A 9662-nucleotide genomic window follows, 5' to 3' on the forward strand; every position below is an offset into this window, starting at 1 on the left:
TTTCTGGAACAATTTCGTTTTTGTGTTGACAAATATCCATAGATACATTTGTAAATAAAAACGTCTGGGAAAGCATACACCAAATGTTAACAGTAGTTATCTTTGGGTGATAAAATATGGGCAATTTTATCTTTTTTTTTTTTAAAGTTGTTTCTGCTTTTCTCCAGTGAATACTTCCTATTGGTATAATGTTTACAGATTCTTAAATAAATAAAATAAAACCATAAGAGATAAATTCCAAGAGGCAAACCCTAATCTCTTATTTTTTCATTAGTAATTTATAATTCGTTAAAGCAAAGCAGGGCAGCGTCTCCTCAGAGAATAGATGTCCCAGTCCGAGCCAGTGGGGGGAGGTTCAGGGTAGACCTGGAGAGTGGCCCAGCCTGGGACGATCAAAGGACAGGCTTTTTCTCTGAGTGACTGCCACTTGAGTTGAGTCGAGACCAGAGCAACTGAAGAAATGAGCACACTCCTCAGCGTGTCTGATTAAACACTTGCTTTTCTCTCCAGCGCCCATTCTACCTTCTTCCAGCAAGACCCCACTTCTGATTGGGGGATTCTCTCCCCCAGAGCTTAGCCATAGTTTGGGGTGGATTGATAACCTAGACCTAAACTAATCGGTGGGTCACAAGGTGGACATGAGACCAGATCAAAGCTGCTGAAGCATGAACTCCATTTCCTCAGTTCCCTCTTCATCCTTTCTATTGAATTTTAAATTCGGTTATAGCTTTACTTTCTGAGCTTTCATTTGCAGTGTGTGATTATTCCATTTTTATTAGTTTTCTATTCTTGGCTGTGTTACTGTTAGTACCTAGTAGCTATTACTACCTAACTAATTACCGTAAAACCTAGTGGCTTAATACAGTAATAGTCATTTATGATTATCTCTCACGGTTTCTTTGGGTCAGGAATTCAGACAGGGCTTCGTGGGGACGTCTTGCCATTGCATGCTATCTTAGGCTTCGGCAAGAAGACTAAGTTAAGGCAGGGGGGCCAGAATCATCGGAGGCCTCGTCACTCACTTGTGTGACCATTAGTGCTGGGTTCAGCTCAGGGCCTAGCCGTCTGAATGGGATTGGTCTGCCAGGCCTTCCCATGTGGTCTGGGCTTCCTTGTAACATAGTGGTTGGGTTCCCAGGGCAAACGTGCCAAGAGTCAGGTGGAAACTGAATGCTTTTTTTGCCCTAGCTCCAGAAGTCACATTTCTGCTGTCCTCACTGGTTACTGGTTGGATAGTTACAGCCCCTCCCCCGCCCAGACTTAAGGAAAACGCAGCTCCTACTGCAGTCCCACTGTGAGAAGAGCATTCAGACTGGGACGGACATGTAATTGGGAAACGCAGTCTGTCTCAATGGCTCATTACCCTTTACTACCACTCTCAGGATATTGATTTCAGGGGTTTTTTGGCTGTCTGCCTGACTTTTCGTTTATTAGTGTAGTTTTCTACTGTTGCCTACCTGTTGCTGTTTCCTCCAGTCAGATCCATCCCTTGGGTAAGGCCACTGTACTGGCTGGCTGAGCCCCTCACTTGGGCGGAAGCCATGGGCGCTACATCTTATGATGTTCATGTCCTATCTATGGGTAGCCCCACATCCAAGTCTCTTTTTTCTGTTTGTTTTGTTCTCTCGTATTGGAAACTTTTCGCAAATGAGTCTGAGAAGATGTGTGGTGGATTCTCAAATGTGTGAGGCTACTTGGTTCTCAATTCTCATCTTAAAGTGGACCACTAAATGGATGATGGCACACGCTGTTTTCACAGGTGGAGCTGGTGGACTCACCACAGAATGGCAGGACAGCAGGTCAGCTGTTTGAAGGGGGACCCCCACATGTCAGTAGCTGAAGGTCTTCTCTCTCAAACTGTTCCGTTTCTCCAGGGAATGATCCTTTAATTTCCTGCCCCCGAGGCATGAGCCTGACTACTGACATTCCAGGAGCCAGATGAGAAGAGCCCCTGGGTGCATCTGTTTGGGGTGCAGACTCTCCTTCCTTGTCTGGTTTCCAGTCAGGAGTCTCAGGTGCACCCCACACTGTGTCTGGCATCCCTGAATCAGGAGCGTCTCTGGTTCAAGTTCAACTTGTTCAGAGACTAAACTTCCCATCTCCTTCCAAGGGGTGCAGCTCAGGGTAGAAGGGGCTCTGGGTGTCTTACAGCTCCTTATATCTGACTTAGTCAAACTCTCTGTACGTTCCCTATGGCTGCAATAACAAATTGCCACCAACTTGCTGGGTTAAAATAGTAGAAATGTATTCTCTCACGAGTCTGGAGGCCTGAAGTCCAAAATCAGTTTCAGTGGTCCCAAATCAAAGTGTGGCAGGGCTACACTCCCTCCAGAGGCTCTAAGGGAGCATCCATTTCTCACCTCCTCGGCTTTGGTGGCTGCCGGCATTCCTTGGCTTGTGGTCACCTCAGTCCAATCTTTAAGCCACCATATTTAACTCTCTCTCCGCCCCAACTTCACATGGCTTTCTCCTCCATGTCTGTGTCAAATCCTCTTACAGGGATACTTGTGATTACATTTAGGACCCACCTGGATAATCCAGGATACTCTCTCCATCTCAAAATCCTTAATGTAGTTACATCTGCAAAATCCCCTTTTCCCAAGTAAGGTGACAGTCACAGTTTCCAGGGCTTAGGACCTGGTATCTCTGGGGGCCAATATTCAACTTATTACAGCCTCTCTTTTCAGTCCCACGTCCTGACCACACTGCTTCTGTCCTGAGTGTCTTTAATACCTTTTGGAAGTTCTGTGAGGGGTGAAAATCTGCTTTCAGTTGATAGCCCCCACTTCAGGAACTAGGTAAGTACTATTCCTTCAAAACTTTTCCATATTCCAAAAATGTACTGACATCTTGCGATAGTGTGAGTGTTTGCTCCCCCCACTCCAAAGAAAATCTAACCTCCAAAGGTGATGGTAGGAGGAGGTGCGGCCCGTGGGAGGCCGTTAGGTCATAAGTGTGGAGTCCCCATGAATGGGATTGGTGCCCTTGTAAAAGGGACTCCAGTGAGATCCCTAGCCCCTTCCTCCGTGAGGATACAAGAAGTCTGCGACCCAGAAGAGGGCCCTCGCCCAACTACGCTGGCACCCTGATCTTGGACTCCCAGCCTCCAGGACCATGGGAAATATATTTCCGTTGTTTATAAGCCACCCAGTCCGTAGCATTTTGCTACACTGCCCAAACAGACTAAGATGCATCTCCCTCCTGCAGCCGTAGGCTTACATTTGTTTTAGTCCTTGACTGTCATTTTGGATGAGTTTCAGATGGAAAGAGAAATAAACGTGTGTAATATACAGTGTTTAACCGAATGTCTCTCCACTGGTTTTAGATATTTTTACAAATAGCTTTATTGCTTCTTCTGTTTGTTACAATATCATATGCTTGTTTTTGAAATAGTCTCAGACTAAGGGCAAGCAGGCAGGTTACTGGAAATCACACTGCTTACCTAAAAGCAGTGGTCAAAATGCAAGTCTACCGTTACAATATTTTTTAAAGTACATCCCAAACGTTATGGCATTTGGTCTCTACATACTTCAGTACGTAACTAAAATATAGCCCTGTTCTTATAATGCTAATACCACAGCTGACAAAATTGTCTATAATGACTTGGGATCATAGAACACCCAGTTCATATTCGAATTTCCCTGATTATCTCAAAAATATCTTCTTACAATTGATTGATGGGAATCAGGATCCAAACAAGGACAGCCTGACCCTTGGTTGTTATACCTCAGAAGTGTCTTAATTAAAGTGGCCCCGCTCCCTTTTCTCCACGTCAGTGCCTTGTTGCATCTCCAATTTTAAAAAGGCACGTAAGAAACATATTTCTGTTCCCCACATTGTTCCATAGCTTTGAGAGCGTCTAACAAGAGTGCGCTATTTGTTGATAGAAAGATGTGTGGACATGACTTGGAATCAGCTTGGGTCTTGCTCAGATATCAACTCCAGCTCTACACATTTTGTCTCTACAACAGCCCCTGAACTCTGAAGTTCAGTCTTTTGGAGAAAGCATCTGCTTTTCACCCAAGGGTCTTGAGTAGCTCTATCCAGGCAAAATGTCTTGGATCAGATGGGATCCAAGAGAAGGCAGAAACCCAAAATACCAAACTCCTTCTGCAGGGTCTTTAGTGCCCAGGGGACACCCCTACTACGTTTCCGGAAGTTCATGTACAAACTGCTTTTAAAGAAGAAACATTCAAGAATCCTCCCCTTTAATTGTTTCAAAATATTGCTGACACGTATGCGAAAAGGAAATTTATCTTTTTTGTTGGGGGTAAAGGAAAGAGGTGACTTCCATACCTCCTTCCTATATTTGAGGATTTGCCCGCTATATTAGTTTCCTAGGGCGGCTGTAACAAAGGACCACAAACTGGGTGGCTTAAAACAACAGAAATGGGTTCCCTCCAGTTCTGGAGTCTCAGAGTGCTAAATGGAGATGTCAGCAGGGCCATGCTCTCTCTGAAGACTCTAGGGAAAGATCAGTTCCAGGCCTCTCTTCCAGCTCCCGGTGTTGCCGGCAATCCTAGGCGTTCCTTGGCTTGTAGATGTCTCATTCCAACCTCTGCCGCCATCTTCACATGGCCTTCTCTGCTGTGTGTGTCTCGTTCTTCTCTTCTTAGAAAGATACTGGCCATTGGATTAGGGGCCTCCCACACACACCAGTATGACTATATTCTAACCAGTTACATCTGCAAAGTCTCCATTCCAAATAAGGTCGCATCCTGAGGTCCCGGGGGGACATGAATTCAACCCAGTGCACCCACCCTGAGTCTGGTTGGGATACAGAAGATACGGAGCCCGCCTACTTCTATAGGAAATGAAAACTCGTGATATGCACGTTCCTAGTCTCTCTGTCCATTGCTACACAGGTATGGGACCTGGTCTTGGCCCCTGAGACACCCTGCATAGGATTTTTAATCTGGAGGTTTTTAATAAAGAAACGGGAGGAGAGAGTCCTCTAGCTGGTCACATGTGTTTGTCAGCTTCTGCTGTGATAACCAACAGCCCAAATCACAGTGGCTTCCAACAGCACATTTGTGTTTCTCACTCAGCTCTGTGGATGGGTTGTTGGTGGACTGCGGCTTGGCTGGTTTCTACTGGGTCCCCACAGGTTGGGCTCCAGGCTGTAGGTTGGGTTCAGATGTGCTCCATGTTTCATTCCAGAGCTCAGGCTGGAGGACAAGCAGGCCCTGGAGTGTGCTCTTCTCATGTAAGATGGCAGGAGTGTAAGAGTGGGGCAGAAGCTCTGCTCAGAAAGGGCACACGGTCACGTTGCCCATATTCCATAGGTCAGTGCAGGTTACATGGCCAAGCCCAGCGTCAGTGGGGCAGGGAGGCGTGGGTGGGGGAGGGGAGAAGGAATCCTTCCTGGAAAATAATGGAATCTACCACACCATGTCCTTTCAGGTCTGGTTCTGAGCTGTGATTCTGCTGTGGTTCTGCTCCAATTTCTGATCTTGGCTCTCAAGCCAGTTCTGTGAGATGCCCAAGAGCATTTGGTAAATTCTTTTTCAGCTTCAATGGGCCAGACTTGGCTTCTGTACCTTGTAACTAAGAGTCCTGAATGAGATGCAGGGTTTTAACTCCTCTCTGGCCTTAAACGTGGCTTGGTGGTCACTGGCCTAGTGTCTCAGTGGTAAACCCTCCCAACTACCTGCTCTGGGGCTGGCACTCTGAAAATCACATTCTAGACTCCTTGGCTAGCTGGCTTTCTGATGGGCCCAGCCTATCTACAGAAAGACCAGCAGGGAGGAAGAGAGAAGGGACATCTTTCCTGTGGCTTGACGTTCCTGTCCATGTTGCCTTGGCAACAGCAGTCAGTCCCAGCCTCCAGATTCCTTCAACACCTTTGGACCTGCTCCGTGTGTCCTCTCACAAGTGCCGGCTGCGGCTGGGCAGTGCCCCCTCCGCAGGGGTGTTTTCCCGATGGGTTGATTGGTGGCTGGGTCGCCTCCAACCAGTGCCCCAGGTTGGGGGCCTGCAGCTTGAGTATGTGCTTTATGCCAGCTAAGTACAGCTGTGAGGCCTCCTCCTATCCCTGCTGCTGGGTGGCCAGGCGTGCCCTTTGGGCTCTTAGTGGTTCTGGGCCATTTCCAGGAGGCATCTACACACTGTGCAGTCACAGCAGGACAGAACACGGTCTTGTGGCATCGCTGGGTGTTGTCCCTGCTGGGCAGGGACAGAGGCGTCTGTATTTAGTCCCCCAGCAGAAGCTGGGGAGAATCCAGTATAGCCTGGGCTCTCGGTCTCTCCACACAAAAACTCCACTCTCTTCTTTTTCCTGGTAGACCCTGGTGGGCCAATAAAACTAGACACTAAATCATTACCCATTGAAAACTGGTTTCCCTTGCCCTGAAGGCTGGAAGGACTCATTCTTCTTCTGCTACTGGAAAAGGAAGGGAGATAATTGGGCATATTTGCATGGGGGTGTGTGCACCCTTGCGAGATTGTGCTGAATCCTTCCAAGGCAGGGAGGGAAGAAAAGGGAGAAAAACAAACCTTTTAAATTTCCATATTTAAAAAGCTCATATGCTGCCTCAGTTATTAAACGAAAATAAACTTAAAAATAAAAAACAAGTCACGAACTTCAATTTAACCACATTTAAATCAATGTGATAGATGATGTTTCACTGGAATTGAATTACTGTGACTCACTGGTATGTGGTTTAATGAGGGAAAGATGTATTTTCAACTTGATTTTTTTTTTTTTTTTTGGATAATGGATCATTATTTGAGTCACTGACATTATCGTTATTTTTTTTGTTTTGAATAATAAGCTCCTTTTAAAGTACTTACCCATGTTTTAATGAGCCAATTAATTTAATCATGCATCCCCAAAATATAATACAGAAAATGTTTAAATGGTATTTAATGAAATGTCCTTATTGTTTATTTATGCCACACTTAGTGCTACTGTATATTGTCTCAAGTTGGATGTGAAGGAGATGGGAGCTGCAACATCCATCATCTCATAGGACCACACAATTCTCCGGCCAGTTTTCTCTAGTTGAACTCTGGTGAAATGTTTGCCCTCAATGATACTGCACGCTGACTCATCTGCCATGAACCTGACCTTAATTCAAACGGAAAAGCAGGTTTTAAAATTGGGAATTGGCACTTCGTTCTGGGATGATCATCCAGGTGATTCAAAAATGAAAATACAATGTTCAGATTTTCTGGTAGAACTCAGAGACCCCCAGGAATATGCCTACACACCCCAATCTGCAAAGCACCACCTTCTGTTATGTGGGGAAAGGATTAGAATGAAACGAGAGATTGCTCAGTGGCCACATGCATGGGGCCTGGAGGTGTCCTCTGCTGACCTGCAGAAACACGTTGGGAAGACTACAGTAGATGGAAGGAAGTGGGGGTGAGTTTCCAAGGACGAATGTAGACATCTCCTATACATTCGAGGAAGAGGTGGCCTCCTCCAGAAAGCCTGGTGCAATCCTGGACAGAGTGGGGCTCCTTCTGGAAGTAAACAACATAAGATATATGATTGCCTTTCCACCGTGTTTCCTTAAAACATGAGCTGCAAACTTCTCAAAAAAAAAAAAGGCTTAAGTGAGTAGAGTCTGAAAAAAAAACACAAACAATTAACAATGCTTACCTCTAGGAAGTAGGAAGGAGGTAGTCAGGGAACTTCCTTTCCACCCTACTACACATTATGGATTGTTAACATAAGCATGGATAATTTATTTGAGAAATCATTTTGTTAAATAATGGAGAGTGCCTCAACTCTCCAAGACCAATATGGTGCAGAGTGATTGCCAACCACACATCTTGGATTTTCTGGCTTGGCATCAAAGTCTGTTCTTCTTTTGGTGAAGTGTTACCTCCCCTGATTATAAAAGTCAGATTCATCATAGAACGTTGAAAAACTACAGTGGAGTGGGTAGGAATCAAACAAATGCCCACCACTCAGAGACAATCACTATTAACTTTTGGAAGTATTTCCTTCTACTTCTTCTTTGAGGTATAAATTTCCTTTCCTTGAATATAGGTGTAAGCACACCGTGAGTACAGTCCAGTAGTTCTTTATTTTTCTTCAAGCAACAATAGGACACAGGCATTTCCCCATGTGTCAGCAAAGACCAGGCAAGCACTAACATAAAAATATACTTTGGAGGGGATCGTGTCTACAGGCATTCAGAATGGTCCAGCGTTTGACATTCCGTCGGAGGCTGTCCTACAGTATGTTTTCTAACAAAACTAGGCTGCCCCGAACCCCTGGTAATAGAATTGTTTACCTTTATACCGAGAGGGTTGGGAAAGCATCAAAGTCGGCATGTATGGGCCTGTGCCCAGGCCGACTTCATGGAGTTCGTGCTGTGAGACCTAAAGTTCTAATAAGGTTGTCTAAAACGGAAAAACATGTCAGCCTATGGTGGATCCATGTGTCCGTGCAGGATCAAGCCTGCTTTCCTTATCGAGGGGCAGAAAACGTTGTGAAAGTGTTGAAGGCAGAAGCACAGAGTCAGAAAGCTAAATAAAAAAAATGAAGCTTTTTTGAGTAATAAAAACAATTAAAAGGATATGTCTGTATGTATATATTATATATATATGAAATTTGGAGAGTCTATCAATTTATTATCTACATTAAAAAATATTTTTTTTCATTTTGAAATTATCAGAGTCTCACAGGAAGTTGCAAACATAGTACAGAGGCGCCGTGTACTTTTAACCAGCTTCCCTTAAGGGTGACATCTTACATCACTACAGTACAATATCAAAACCAGGAAATTGACGTGGGTACAATATACAGATTTTATTCCAATTTCACCAGTTTTTTCATGAACTCGTCTGTATATGATTACCTCCATATTATTTGTAAAGGTAGGGAAACTTAAGACTCAGATTGGTTTAGTATCTGCGCAAGCTGCCCTCCTGGCAGAGAAACCCAGGTCGCTCTGATTTGAAGCCTGTACATTTCTCACTCACCTGGGGGATGGAGGGAGAAGCGGGACACAAAAATTAAGAAATAAGAACAGAAACATTGAAATTTTAAACTTCAATATTGTCGGAGGATTGATTTGAGTAACCAGGAGATCCAGACCTGGTTCTGTCACTAATGGTAAGAAGTTGGGCAAACTTTTAAATTTCTATCGTTTTCAGAGTCCTGGTTATACAATGGGGGTGACCCATACAACATCTCCCTCCCAGGGCTGTTGAAACATAGGAATCCTGGTTATAAAGTGGGGGTGACCCACACAAAATCTCCCTCCCAGGGTTGTTGAAACATAAACAACGCCCACAGAAAGACAAGTTCTTTTAATCCCCAAATTTAGTAGCTCTCCTAAAAATGTTCTGGATGGGAGAAACTCCTGAATCTAGAGTTCAAAGATTTAAGTAAATCGAATATAGTGCAATTACATTTTATGTCCATTTGAATTGTGGGAACCTGAAATAATATAAAAATATGAATATGACCTCATATTATTGAAATAGAGATAGAGAACCCCTACCCAATTTTAAAAATTAGTCAAAAATCCCTTAATACCCAAACTGGCGGGACTGGGGGTTGTACACCGTTGCATGACGTTGCCACCGGGTGGCGCCACTTTAGCAGGTAAACAGAAATGCGTTTCCTGAGCCGACGCGTGGGAACCGCCGCGTTGTTTGGGTGTATGGGACTTCCGAGTTCAAGTGGTCTTGGAAGCGCTGCG

The 9662-nt window shown here is 44.7% G+C and overlaps 1 pseudogene; it reads left to right on the forward strand.

Moving 5' to 3' along the window:
* Window positions 1-7927: 7927 nt before the first annotated feature.
* On the forward strand, window positions 7928-8489 carry LOC117024028 (60S ribosomal protein L34-like; annotated as a pseudogene).
* Window positions 8490-9662: the final 1173 nt, after the last annotated feature.

Source organism: Rhinolophus ferrumequinum, chromosome 6 (genome assembly GCF_004115265.2).
Source record: "Rhinolophus ferrumequinum isolate MPI-CBG mRhiFer1 chromosome 6, mRhiFer1_v1.p, whole genome shotgun sequence".
NCBI classification, from domain to species: domain Eukaryota; kingdom Metazoa; phylum Chordata; class Mammalia; order Chiroptera; family Rhinolophidae; genus Rhinolophus; species Rhinolophus ferrumequinum.